Consider the following 15,676-nt stretch of genomic DNA (forward strand, 5'->3'; position numbering starts at 1 on the left):
TTGCATCCACCAGTCCCAGCCTTCAAATTTGCAATGTTTTTAATCTTCCTGCTACGTAGTCTGTCTCCAAGCACGGTTCTCTTCTTTCTTGCTCTTGTCAACTCTTTTTTACTCTTTGAATGCTCCTCAATTTCATTCTGCAACTGCTGCTCCAATTTTGCATGAATGGCTATCTCCTGCATCTTGGCCCCCTTTTCTTGTAGGTACATCATTTTATACGTTTCTGCAAATGCAGACTACGCTGAAATATAACCAAGAAGTCCATTTTGTCCATCGCCGGCAAACCTCAGTAATGTGGTGGGATTGACAAATGGAGGTGTAGAGTTTTTTACTTGACATTTTGGATATATGCTTCCATCGCACCATAAGTCAATATGTTGAAGCCCTTCTCTTCTCATATTTTCCCGCTGTTGAGCATTCAGCACCGTATCCTTTCGTCTTTTTTGTGCTGGAGCATATTGTTCTTCTAAGTCGATGTGAAGATGGTGTAATCGCTTCTTCTGAGATAGTGACTCACCAGTATCGGCCATTTTTTGTGCTTCTCAGGTTGCGAAGTTTGTTTTTCAATCTCATAGTCGTTTTGTAACATGAATCGTGGAAGTGTGGCGGTATCCATGTGAATATTTTGAAAACTTGCAATCACTAAGTTCAGTGATGGACTCTTTATGAAAGGCCTGCACACGTCGGCCAAAGAGATGCGGAATCTTTGGTAAACAAAAAAAAATCTAAGAGGATATTTAATGCAAAATCGTGTTAGTCAGACAAAAGATTATCTTATTCCTTTTTGAATTGACAGTTCTGTAGTCCTTACTGACAGTTCTGAGCCACGTTTCCGTATTTTACTATTTTTGAGGTCTTTTAGGAGAGAAATAAATCAAAAAATAGTGAATTTCTTACAGGGCCCCAAAATGAGTTCCCTTTTTCCCTAATGAGAGTCTCTGCCATCAATAACATAGATGACACAATAGATGATGCCATGTCCACGATAAATCGTGAGTACTCATCTCTGTAGAAACAACGTCATTGTTTTCTTCAAATTTCTAGTCTATTGTACTAATTCTTGGTACGTGTAGAGTATCAAACCACCAGTGCACCAACTGGCGAGAAACTGAAAGGAAAGTCTTCTAGCTTCATAAGTTTACCTGTGATGCTTGCATGTTCTGCTATGCAAGGTTTGTTGATGAAGAATACCACGATCAACAAGGGTGCAAAGAGATATTTAAAGAAATCATTTGAACTGGCTACACAACAAGTTTACGCAGAAGGTGGCTCTTTGAATTGTTTAGTATACAACTTGTGGCCTTGTCACGGAGTAGCTTTGATGTCTAGGCTATAAAACTTACAGGTGGCTCTTTGAATTGTTTACTATACAACTTGTGGGCTTGTGATGGAGTATTTTTTATGTCTAGGCTAGTAAACTATACGCTTACTATGTTCAGCTTACGACACTGTTCTAAGATGTGTGAAAAAAAGTGATTGTATCATGGTATCTTTGCTTGCTAGGTATAGAGATGAACAATTGTTCATTTGAAATTGTTCCATTTTTGAGGTGGTACACTAGCAACCACACCTTAATGTCTATATTTCAGATGCATTGACATAAAAAGCTGTCCGTTTTTTGTGTTTGTCTCAGAAATCCCATGTATTATGCTTGTCCACCAAGCTTCTGTCTTTGTGTCAGAAACGCCATGTTGCAGGGCAAGGTTTCTATTTGTTTGTGTTGCGTTGTCCCTGTATTTCACTCTCTCCCTCTTTGTAATTGTACTTCTACCTTACAGTTTGCACGTTATATTGACTACATCTCTGAATGATTGAAATCCAATGCTCCATGTTCGTCCGAAGCTCCAACATTGCAAGAGTCTCGCTTCCTCCTAGTTGCTTCACCATCAACTCCATCTTCTAGCTCTTAGGATTTCTACACCCCCTTGATTGGCGATTGAGAGCAGCAGCTCCAAAATTGCAAGGTTTTCGCTTCTTCCCAGCTCGCATCTTCTTCATTATTTCTTTTTCTTCATCGTCTCTACTATGCCATCTAATCAACTGAAACAAATCCATCCCTTTGTCCTTTTCCTTGGATTTTGGAACGGTGCATACTCCCTGTCAAATTATGCCTGTGTAATTTTCATCATCGTGCCCGCTATGCCCTCTCATTATTTGCTCTCAAATCTGACACTCCATCACTTTTTCCTTTTCCCTAAATTTGGAACCATGCATCCTCCCTCTCAGATCACGCCTCTGTAAATATTTCATCCTTTGGTTGGATTTAGAAGGTGTTCTTCGTTTGAAAGATAGCAAATTACACTATTGCGGATTGAATTTAAAAGGCTTGCTTTATTTGAAACATAGCAAACAATATTGAATGGAATAATTGAAATCAAATATGCACAACATTAACCTTAATACAATTGCATTGTAAGTTAGGTTCTAATCTAATAATAAAAAATGCATTATTCACTCATGCAGCAAGTAAATCTTCGTCTCATAAGGAAGGCCAGCACAATGAGGACGATAATGTTCTTCCCAAAGAAGAATATGAGCAAGCCAAAGGTGATTTAGACCTGTGTCAATTGAAAGGCATAGTTCCAATCGAACCACGATGCATAGGAGCAAATTCCTTGCCTTTGCTCGAGATTGAGATGATTACAAATGTTATTCCCCATAAGTTTGCATTTGAGGGAAAGTAATTAGTCAAATATGGAACCTTCAAGGTGAAGAATCCAAAGTATGCCACAAAATTGCTAGGAGATTTCATTGATCGTCATAATTGCCAAACCATAACATTGGTTGTACCGCACACCCTTGTGGATCAATACGAAGAAATTCTTCTCCCTGAGTGCTACTATCGAGTGGAGGGTGTTATTGCAAGGCGAAGAGGATCTGGCAATGGAGGTAGTTCATCGGCCTCATTACATGTTGATGCAACGACCACAATCTTGAAAGCAAAACTGTTCGAAGGAATCATCCGCTTCATCAACGAGCACCACATAGCTGACTTTGTCCCAAAAGTGAGCGAGATGTTTGCCTTGAAGAAAGGAACAATATCCACTATTGTTGCAACTATTAGCTTCATGGTGATCAAAGTTGATCCTGACGGTAGCACTGACCAGCTAGTCATTGCCGATGGGCCATACAACGAGGATCACGCAATCGTAAGCACTCACTATCTTGCTTTTTTGTTGTCACTCTAAAACATTGACATAAAGCTTTATAAATGTGCAACTCTTGCAACTTTCATTCGTAAGTGAGCATAAACAAGTCTTGACTCATCTAGTGCAAGAGTACAATGACGAAGGACTTGTTATGTATACCATGCGTAATTGCTCCTACATGACAGCAAAGAACACATTGGGGTTCTATGACTTCACTATCCTGGCGGATGTTCCAAATGGAGATTGATGGGAGGAACTTGAAGACACTTTCATGTGCCAAGTTTCAAACCTTGGGTACGGGCAAAAGGTACGCTAAACCAAGTTTTTTGGCTTTGTGTCTTCTAATACAAGTACTGCAACTTCTTTGTTGTCTGCTTGATAGGTGTCTGATGTATTGCAATTTACAAATCTGAATGCCTAGTTAGTGGAGTGCGTGTGTGTGGTATGTGGTGGGTTGTGTGTGAGCCGTGACCTGTACAACTTATTTTGCTATGCATGCAAATCTCCTCACCATGACGTAAAAGTTCCCCTCTTGAAAGCACGTGTCATCCCGTGTGAAGGCCAGGACGTCTCCATACAAATTCGTGGCACACAGGTCGACAACTTGCTACAATTTGAGATGCCTTTTCCTTGATTTGTACTCAGATAGTGTGCTCTGTGCCAGGTCTTTGCTCTCAGGTATACATCCAAGTGGAAGCTTCACCATAAATAGCTCTGGCCACTTGGTCGCATTTGAGAAGAATGCTTGACTTTGATTTTATGATCTTTTCCTTTGCAGTCTAGGTTTGCCTATTTGTATTCAGTTCCTATAGTTTAATGAATACAAGCTCTGACTTGTTTGTGCTTGCACAATTGTCTCACTTGCAATGTGATTTTTTTTCATTTCCAGTCACTTTTTCGCGCACTATTTAACAAATGTTACAAGCACATAATTGTTCCAAGAGAACTCCAACACATGGACACACCACGTGGACAACTGAAAACTTGGACAACTAAAAACCTAGATTGTTTTGATCTTGATAGGAAAAACGCATTCAGAGCAAAACATCCACAAAATACGTGACTTGCTAGTTTGTTTGCTTGAACATTTTCCAACACTCCAGCATGTTGACCTGTTAAAATCATGCAAAATGAGGGTCTCTTGCCAAAACTGGCCAGGTCCCCACTCCTATTTAATGGCCTTTCCCCTTTTTCATCTCTTTTCTCTCCTCTCTTTTCACTCATCTACCTTTTTTCTTTGCACTCAAAAAGTACATTAATATTAAAAAAGAGAGTTGAAAAATTATAGCAACTTGCTAAAAGCATTCAGCTCTAACAAAGACAAAAAAACTAGAGAAAATTCGGGAGCCTTCATAAGCCAACCTACAATCTTAAGCAGATCTTGTTGTACATCTTAAGTAAGAGAGTTTGGAAAATGAACTCACTGAAACACAATAGCATTACAGGTGGACCAAATTTTTTGAATGACCACAATCCAAAATAGACTCCATATCATGTATTTTGCCTTTGTCAATTGCCCATGATCTCCTAATCAGTGCTATTTTCCATTGGCAATCAATGAAGATGTTAATATGAGCCAGCCACTTAGTTATAGTCCTCCAAACCGAGCAAATGACCAAATAATCCCAAAATTTGTGGAAATGTGACTCCAATGCAACCTTGCACAGTGGGCATAGTGGTGAAACATCCTTCTTTCGTTTAACCAATCGATCTCTAGTGGAGTACTTTGAGACCAGTAGATGCCACAATGCAAAATTAAAGTGAGAAGAAAATGTAAAGGACCAAATCTGATGTAACCGCTTCAACCATATGAAGATCGAATCACATGGTGCATAGGACCTCCAAAAAACCATAACTTCATGGGCAATAATGAGGTGAGATACAGAAAGAAATCCCTTAGTATGACTTGAGAAAGCTATTTACCTCTATCATTCACCCAACATTGCAGATCTTGAGGGGCAATTAAAGTGCTGCTTGTGGGCCAATCTTCTAGAATCCTATTGATTAAAGAGTGCAAGAAGATAATTTTCCAATCGATGAGATTAAATCAATGAGCATATCCATGGAAAGCCATTGCTGAGCTCTTAGGTCCTAGAGATTATTCCAAGTTACCAAACCCTGCTAATAAAGGCACTTGGTTAATTTAGGGTTGATCATTATTGGTAGCATGTTGTTTATGAAAGGAAATCTATTAATCCAAAACCTAGCAAGCATCCCAAATATTGTTGCTTCATCCTAGAAAATATTTAAAAAAAAGATATATGAGGAAACCCATGCTAGTACTGGATTCCAAGAAAGCCATTACATTCTTGTTCTGGCCGCATTAACTTTGGAATTTGATAGTTCTACAAACTAGGCAGGAATATCCATAAATTGGTTGAAATTTTGTGGATCACCTTCTACTCATCTACCTTTACCCATTTTCATTCACCTTTACTTGCATTTTTCTCTTTCCCTTTCATACACCTTTCTTTTCCCTTTTTTAAGTTATTAGAAAATTTTATTGTAATATCTATCCGAGCAATTTTACATTTTCTCTAAATGGGGACTTAGTGATTGTGCCACTTGTTGAAAGCAAGGCCATAGTGCATTGCATACACTAGACCATTGCACACATTCCATTGCATAGTGCATTTCAATAGTAGACCATTGCATTGCATACATTCAGGCATAATGCACACTGCAATAACATTCCAAGCTTAGTGTGTTTAAAATTACAAGTGGGATGCACTAGTAAAAAACAAGCGAGTACAAGTACTTGTGAGCACTGCCTTTAGTTTTGCATGTTAGTATGGTTTATAATTGGACCTACATGAGAGTGCATATTGTGCTATGTGAGATGTGAGAATAGGATCATGCAGGAAATGAAGAATTATAAGAAGGGAGTGTGACTAACATTCTTTGATTCTTTGATTGCTTCCTTCTATTGGTTTTGTCAATGTTGGCACCTTCCTCATTTTGATTTTTTATGAAGCGTTGATATTCTATTGAGGAGGATGCTCATAAGCTGATTTGGAGAGAGAGAGAGAGAGAGAGAGATCATGCACGAGCAAAATTATAATAGAAAGGAGTATGGGTATTGGATGAGTGGCAAAACTTGGCCTAATTTAATAACTCGAGGGACACTTTTGAAAACAAGGTTGAACAAAGTGAAACTGGCCTGCCTTGGAGATGCAGTGCAGAGAAAGAAGTGGTGTTGTTTATTTTGGAAGAAGTTAGCATTGTAGTGGTTATTAATAGTGGGGGGTCATACTGTATTTATAGTTTGAGTCATGCATGCGAAACCGTATAAATTTTTGTACTTATAATGTGGGAGACGTGCGTTGAATTTTTATGTTGTTTTGGAATGTCGGTATATTGAATTGTATATGAAGGAGTGGTCGAACCAGTATATGAAAGATGTTCCATGGCAATTGTTGGTGGTTGTTGTTGATGGTGCCCATACGTGGTCAATAGTAGACCCACGGATTGTTGTGGGTGCTGTGAGATGTTGTTTCATGTTTTTACAAATCATAAATTCTAGAAGGTTTGATATGTTGGTGGAGTTACAGTGATAGTTAATATTGAAGTCACCTATCATGTATGTTTTAATGTCATATGGCATTTTGTTGTATAGTTCTTTTAATGTTTCAATGATGAATTAAGCTTTTGTGTGTAGGGCCTTATACACATTTATTACTGCTATTTGCTTATCGTTTCTTGTACTTAGTATTGTGGGAAGGCATTCACAACCCTGCGTGTACACGCTCATTGTATATATAAGTTCTATGTTTTCTTGGAAGTATTTGCTAAGGCTAACCCTTCTATTGTTACAATGTGTTTTAGTCATGGTAGTGTTATGTCATTCGATGGATCTTCATGGGTTTCCTATAAACATAGGATCATTGCATTCATTATCATTGCTAAATGCAAAAAATCTTGTTTATGGCAATAGAAGGATCTTGCATTTAGGCTTTGTATTGTATATTCAATTTTAGCTGTTTGCATGAAAATGCTTTCCTCAAAAGACCATGGGAATTTTGTTCGAAGGTGTTGTATTTCTTGTAAAACTACCGAGTCAACTTTTATGTTTTGTTGTTGTAACACAAGAAGGAGGTAGAGATTAGCTGGGTTACATACTCAAAAGCTATGTAAACAAGCCTGTGCACTCTTATGTAGGTCAAAAGCAAGTGAGTCCATGGTTAGGCCTTGAGAGTGGTGTATGATTCTCGCTTATGCAGGCTATATTGGTAATTTTGTCCTATAAGCACTGCTTAAGTGGTTGTTACTGATTTAAAACTCTTGCATAATTTGCATTATTGGTATCCAACTGTGTAATGTTGCATTGTTTTACTTATGCTTATTCTCAGCACGTGCTTTAGTGCCATCCATTTTGTCAATAAATTCAATCCAAATTATGGGGGGCTTGTCATTGATAATTGACCCTCTAAAAATTCCATCTGCGCCATTTACAACACCATCACTGATATCCAAATTGCTTGAGAAATTTCAATTATCATCCCTGTATTTAGTCTTAGTTCTTCATGCAAGCCAACAGTCTTTTTGCATCCACAGGGATGTTAATTTTTTTGCTGCATGTCTTGTGTTTGTGGTCAATCGCTTTCAGAATGTGTGGGTTTCCTTTTACTATTTCAAACACATATTTGTTGTGTTGTCTTTAGCCGTGTTTGTGTAAAATAGATGTGGGATTTCATGTTTGTTTGGTACTTTTCTTACGTACAAGTGTTTAAACATGGAAATATCACCATGCATTTGTGCATCAATACAAATTTTGTTTAATAAGTCAAAAAATGGTCCATTCTCTTATCAAATTGGCTTTTTTAATCTCATAGCAATGTTTTTGTGTTCTCCAACATGAACCAAGTATCGACATTTGTTTTGATTGTCGAGAGAATACTTAATAATATTTTATGGGGCTTGCTTGGTAGAAGTTACTAGAAAGAAGGACGTTAACCCCACTAAAAGATGCATCATCATTGTGCTTTATTTCACACATGCCCATATCAGCACCTACAAATGCGTTTATTCCAACCATCAAAACTTCATTGATAACCACCAGCTCAATGTTCTTGTACAGAGAGGAAAGAGTTTGTAGCTTGTCTACCGAAAGAGCTGTGTATGTAGTTGTTAGCACCGGTAAGTGGAGAGCTGCATGCATTGTGCTTCCTCTAATTCCTCTTGCTACTTTTCTAGTGTAAGCCAATAAGAGAGCCCGTGGTAACTTCTTGTCTATAGTTTGTTTGTGTGAGTAGAACCATTGCAATGCTTGTACAATGAGCATGATAGTGAATGTCTTTCTAGACCCTGCATTACTAGATATGAATAAGCGAAATTTCTCTTGCAATCTTATTCTTTTTTTAAAGAGAATATCATCAATTATGGCACGTTGGTCAAAGTTTGTTTGTTGGAACATTTGGTAGTACAACTCATTGGGCAATATATGATTTGCACGTTGTTGTTTACATCATATTGGATTTGTGTTGTTCTTCAACTGAATTTCTTTACCAAGATCAGTGTGTTTGTATTTATTGCTACCGTTGTTCTCGATGCAGACCTTGTAGTGGTGTTGCTGACAAGTTTGTTATGAAGACATCTTGTTAAGATATGCCTCATTCACAATAATTGTTTCTACTTTTGCAACGCGCATGTCATGTTAAGTTGGGTGTATGTCGTCTAGTGAGTGTTGAGATGATTTCAATGGTAAATAGAACAAGCACAACTCTCTGTAACATTCTTTTGGTTTTGTGTTCTTGTTGTACTTGTTGAAATGGATTATTTTGCAACGTTTTATGTCATCAAAGGAGATATTTGTGCTTCTTCAGTCTAGCTTTTGAAGTTCTAATCTCCTTTTCAATAAAAGTGTTTGCTCGTTGGCAACACTTGTGTTTATATAGATAAAATCCCTTGTTGCACTAATGAGAGGTAACAATAGACAAAGGTAGATAGCTTGTTGTGCACTAATATGTTGAGTATTGAGTATTGCATTTCCCACTTTTTGGATGCGCTCGTTTGCAGGGATGTTGTTTTGGATATTGTATGTGATTGCTACTGTACTGCAAAATTTGTCTCCTTGTCAATTTTTGTTATATAAGATGTACATTATGAGGCTGCTCCATGAGAGTTCATGACAAAATGGATATCTGTGTTTGCTTCCCATAATTTTTAAATTTCAGCGTTGAAGGTGTTTGTGTTTATGTCTTTTGGCTGCCTTTTTAAAAATAGAGTAGGTTTAGAAATGCTACTTCACTGGGCGAGGATGATGTACTCATCTTCTACCATTTGTAACTTTCAAGGAATGTGTCATAATTCTTCAGTGTTGTTTGTTTATCTAATAACATAGTTGATACCATCTTGAAGTTTTTCTTGTGGTTGTTTTAATGAGGATCATCCTATAGAGGCAGTAGTACACGAGTTTCTTTAATGGGCAACCATGGAAACCCAAACCAACATTTTTTGTTGGTTTTTGTGCATGTCTTCCTATGCGTGTGTGTTTGTACGTCTCCCAAATTAAATGGCGACTTTGAATTGTCTATTGTAATGTGCTTGTCCATGTACTTTTTTAGGGTCCATTATCACATTGCCCATAGATTGGTGCATTGTCATTGCATAATAATCCATGATCATGTTGGCTACACCTGTTCTGGAACTCTAAATCTTTTGTTGGGCCTAAAATGGTGTCGTCTTGTTGTAACAACATCTTGAATGCTCAAAACTTGTGTGCGTAGTACTGCACTATCATAACAGGATCTGATCTGATGCTGTGTTGGACATCGTCTGGAGAATTGTCATTTTCATTGCTTTGTGGGTTGTCACAAAGTTTGCGTATGCACAACAACAATGGTTCCCACCTTTTCTCAGCAGCGGCTGAAAAAGTTACAAAGAAGGTGGGAGGACCGAACTACCTAAGCATTGCAAAGATGATTTGGTTCAACCTCTATTTGTAGTCCACTGATGTGCATAAGCATATGAAGTCTCTATAGCCTATTCTGGATCATAGTAATTGTTTGATGTTTGTATCCACTAGTGCTGTGGATGCTTGCAAATTGATCCCTTGTTGCCCTTTACGCATTCACACCCAGCTTGAAGATAGGATCTGCCGGACCAACACTTTCATGGTCTTGAAGAACAAGTTTTTGATACAAAATGCAAATCATCAATCTTTGTGTCTTAGTTCCCACTTCACGATGTCTTGGTATGTTCTCTTGGATGATGTATCATATGGTCTTTTTGTGTCCATAGAATAGTGTGGGGAATCCTAGCTCTTCATAGTGCTTGTCATAAAAAAGGCTAAGGGGTGTAAACCCTTCCAATAGGGGGGCCACTTTTGGCTTATCTTCAAAATCTACTACTTGTTGGGTTGTGTATATTCCATGCACCAATGTGTCTGTCCCTTCAATATGTTCAACATCCTCAGTGTTCGGTGTTGTTGCCCTCATTACTTCATTTTTGTTAGAGTTTTGGAGGTTTTCGATGTGGTGTTTCCACATTGTGTTAACCTAGACATTGTTCTCTTTGTAGAGGGGGTAGCCTAACAACTCATGCAGTGCACACATTGTAACATTTAGGTGTGCCAACCCGCTAGCGTAGGTATGGTTGTATTGCAATCGTCACTTTCTTGCAACTATCACTGTTGCGCTATCATCAATGAAGCGAGGCAGCAAGTTTTGGGTCCTCTCAACATCTACAAACACGTTCACAACACTACCATGTAGTCCAAGTTGGCCTTCAAATGTCAATTCACAAGTTAATGCAAAAGGTATTCTTATAGAGACCAGTCGAACCTTTTCCTTGTTCAAAGAGGATGTATACTTTGTCTTTGTAGGGAATTTCATGCCATGACAATATTTCTTTTCCCCTGATCTAGTCATGGCACAGGGAGTAGAAATATCGCTCTTCCATTGTTGTGGATTCTTCCCATAGGTTCTTATTCTTCATAAAAGTTTCATGCTCCCTACTTGCAAGTTTCATTTTTGATTGAACGTCAGGTAGCCACAGTAGGGCCACACCACAAGCATGCAAAACTAGGGGTGTCTCTTGAGTGTCCAATCTTCATGCCATGCACGACTTCCGCACCAATAAATACAAGCAAACTTGAACAATCACCAAACTTTTCATGGAAAGTTCTCTAATAATCAATCACCATAGGATATGAGCATGAAGATGTTTGTAAGAGTTTTGCAATGGCATCTTTGTGTTTTTCAAGTCATTCTTCTCTTTTATAGAGTTGTCAAGGTCATGCCAACTTGTTACAGGAATATATTTGCTATGGAAAACGTGGTCTTGCACCATGTCTAGCAAGGCCACATACTCATACAATGGATTAAATGCGAGTAAGCAAGTGAGGACGTCTGTGTTGCCAGGCCATCTAGCCATGAAGTTAGCGTTTATCTTGACATTGTATGGGCTGAGGTCAGCCACCAGTTCCATTTTGTTTGTTTTTTTAACCTTTGTTTCATTATTTTCCTTCTTTTGAGTCGAACCCCTCTTCTTTTTCACGTGTGGAATCGTTTAAGTCAAATAGGGCTTGCTTATAGGTTGTCTAAAGCCAATACACATAGCAAGACTTCCCAATAGCAGATGATCAACACACCAGCCAAAATTTTGACTAGTGTAAGAACTTGGAAAGTCTCTTTAGCTTCCTAGGCAACAATGCGAAAAACCAAAGCATGCATGTTTAAACGGGTTTGCCTACATAAATCCAAAAAGCTCAACAACTTTCCAACTTTTTTTATTGTCATCTTTATTTACAATAGTAAGTATGGATCTTGCAAACACTAAAAACTTCTCGAAGTAGCACATACAAGCCAAAAAAATATGTACAGTGGGAAAACAAAGCCAAGCCGATGTACATTGGAAGTAGGTGTACAGATAGTGTCAAACACTTGCTGCAAACGCAGTCACAAAGCCAACACTATTTACAGTAAACGCTCGTAGAGGTTTTTTTTTTCAAAGAGCATGTTCTTGGTGGCAACAACACTATGGTTATGGAATTCTATGAAAGGACAGTGAAGTTTAAGCACACCGTCAACGTGGTTACCATGGATTTGTATGGCCACTTGCAAACCATCACGATTCACAACATAACGCTTCAGAGATGGCACACGTAAGATGATTCATGAAATGTCACAAGCGTAACAAAATGGACAACCTAGGTCTCTGCTCACTCATGGTCCACCACAACTTCCACATTGAAAATCAACGAGTGGACTGTTTAGGCTGATGAATTGCAACACTCCAATGACTTGTTCAACTTCTTTGCATGAACCGACTTTAACTGAGTTTTTATACCTTTTTCCCGTAGCCTAGTTGGGACACCTGTCTTGTGAAAGATTCATGTAGTGTTTCTCAAAGATTGCCCTCTGAGATTGCTGAGACATTGGTAAAATTAAAAACTCCCAGGACGTGTTGAGCGTGCATAAAAGATATGTTCTTGACAACATTCATGAGAATACGCTCATCTGCGAACTCTTGCACTAGCCACGTGAGTGTGTGTCTCCTCTCTACCACAAATCTTAACTGAATTATGGCACTATGAACTTAGAAAGTTTTTTGTGCAAGAAGAGTCAAGAATATATTTACTAGTCTCCTATGCACTTACCGTGGCACGATCTTCAGCATTTGGCCCATCTGCAATAATGATTTGATATGATTATGGCCCATCAAGGTCTACCTTCACAAAACAAATGCTATGGCCTACATTAATGATACAACTGAGGCTTTCATTGTTTCTACTTGGTTTCCTTCCCATGGTACATATATTCTTATTGGTTTCTCAAGAACAAAAGATATGACACCATCAAATGGTTCACCCTTGATAATTGTTGCCATCGCCTTTGCATCAAGTTGCAATGGTACGAAAGAAGTGCCACCCTCTCTAGCAACTCTTGCAACACATCTCTCAATTTCAATACGTATGCATGTGGAACATGGAGGGTGATTGTTTCACAACATTGTGCATTTGTCAAGTCAACTCGCATGAAGATAGGGTAAGAGACATATGGAGCTATGAAGGTGCCATATTTTGCTAAAACTTTTCCTTCGAAAGAAAATCGATATGGCACATACTCCGACAATACATCTATGGGTAGAGCTAGCAAATTATTTGGGTGTGCTAATCCTAACTTTGTTGGGACTATCACTCTATCTTGCTCTACTTCATCGTTTGCATCGTCTGTTGTGTCAAATTGATTGTTGCTCTTGTTCATCATACACGATAAGCATGAGCTTGCTGAAATATTGATTTAATAATGTCGTAAGTAAACCTTGCTTTGCTTATGTTTTCCCACAAGTAGCTTGCCACAATAACCGATGAAGAAAATAATTCACCGTAAAATCGCTAATGAAAAAAAACTATTTTAATTTCACATACTCCGTTGTTGTACAAAAAACTTTTGATCCAACTCTAAACATAACATGCTAAACCAAGTCATTATTTGGCAAACCATTACTTTTTCATGCATGTATCATAAGACAAAAAATATATTTCTTCCTCACATATCTTTGAATACCGTTTCAGCACCTCTGTACATGCAAAAGCAAATCAACATTTACAAAGGCAGTACCTGTCTACTGGTGTGTAAACCCAAAAAGAAAACATTGACTTAACAAGCTTGTTGTGGTCTATATTTACAAATATCTATCTGAACTACAAAAGTATCGCTTGATTTAGTAAATATCATGTGGAAAAATGCTAGTCATAGGCGATCTCGGATTCACTGTCTTCCTCAACAATCGGCCATCTCTATCCTGCATCGCATCTTTAAAAGTCAACCTTTCTTGCATCTCTATTTTCGAACTGATCAACAAAGATTGTGCACGCTTGGTCAACAAAATAGTAATTGTCGAAAGTAAAGACGATTATAAACGCGAATGTTCACCTTCAGGACAATCTTGTTCAGCTGCTGCGTGGAAAGCAATTTTCAATGCCTTTCTTTGGTCTTTTTAATGTTGGAATTTTTTAGAAGGCTTCCATCTTTGTTGGCTCCTTTGGTCGAGGTCAATACGAGAGGTATATCAATCCTTCATGATGGATCAGGCACTGTCATTTTCAATAGGCAACCTCGAGACACTAAAACATAGACTTTATTTGCAAGAGTGCACTGTGCGTACACTTTCAGTGATGACTGCAGAATATCACTTAAAAGCTTAGCCGCACAGGAATTTTTGGTTACATTAAATGTGCGCTGTGAGAGGAAGCTAAATATGTTGTAATCCTCCACCTTTCAACAACCAAGAAAACAATGAAGGGGTTGACAAAAATTCAAAGGATTCCGAGATCAGCAAAGTCTCTAACATTGTCAAACCCTCGCAGCTCGTACAAACCACACCAAAATCTGACTTTACTCCCGTTAACAACTTGTAGGAATACAAGGAAGAACATCATTTCCATGACAAACTGTAGCGCCTTGTCCACTGCAAAGAGAATTCGATACCTCACAATGACGACAAATTGTTTACAAAAAGAGCACAAAGCTCACAAAATCAACCATATCACGCTATGTCTTCTGCCCCGACCAGTTTGTAGCGAAGGAAAGAGAAGGCTGACAAATAGCCTAACGACAAACACACAGACACTATGAACCGAGGGAGAAATAAGAGACCCAAAATTGAAACACTATGCGAGGCTGACCAAAACTCGAGCTCCGAAATTGCGATCGAAAACCATGAAGGTCATCTTACAAGAACGAATCGGTTTTTGACAAGCGACTACGAAGTAGAAGCACAACCAGTTGGAAATTTGCGAGTGCAGAGGTGGACCAAAGATTGAATACGAGACGAGAGCACAACTAGTTGGAGATTTGCGACCGCAAAGGTGGACCAAAGATTGAATACAGGATGAGAAAGTCACAAACCCTACAAACGGTACAAGGCATATAAAGACGACCTTTGAGGTAATGTTAAAACTGGAACACAGGCACAACACCTTTGTTGTTTTTCCGTGTGCTCCATCTGTACCATGGACAATCTTTCTTTTTCCCTCAGCATTAGATGCTCTTGCTTCGTCAGTGTGGGAGTCTTCCGCAACGTCTACACAGCAATCCATCAGGAACACATGAAATGAACCACTTTTACAACAATTCGTTTTAACAAAATGAAGGAGAAAATCACCACAGTAACGAGATGTAGGTGAGGCTCCACTATACTCATCATCTTATCTTATATCTTATATCTTATCTTATCTTCTTATCTTTCTTATTCTTATTCTTATCTTATCTTATATCTTACTCTTATACTCTTATATATTATATATACTATATATTAAGGAGGGTGGGAGGCACGACAGGCTGCCATGTGGCAGCCGAGAAGAGTGCCACATGTTGTGCTGAGGAGAGTGAGGAGGGTGAGAAGGGAAGCCACGTGTCGTGCAATTGGAAGGCAGTGGGGAAGCTCTGAGTTTGCCCATTTTGAAATTTGAATATCACGCTCTTTCTTCCTTGCTTGCCTTGCCGCTCATGACTGCTTCGGTATGCATAGGTGGGAGAGAGAGACGAGAGAGACGATTTCCCTCGCCATTAATCTGCCACAGC

This window comes from Dipteris shenzhenensis, chromosome 2 (genome assembly GCF_047967505.1).
Source record: "Dipteris shenzhenensis isolate YYH24624 ecotype China chromosome 2, Dip_SZ_1.0, whole genome shotgun sequence".
Lineage (NCBI taxonomy): Eukaryota > Viridiplantae > Streptophyta > Polypodiopsida > Gleicheniales > Dipteridaceae > Dipteris > Dipteris shenzhenensis.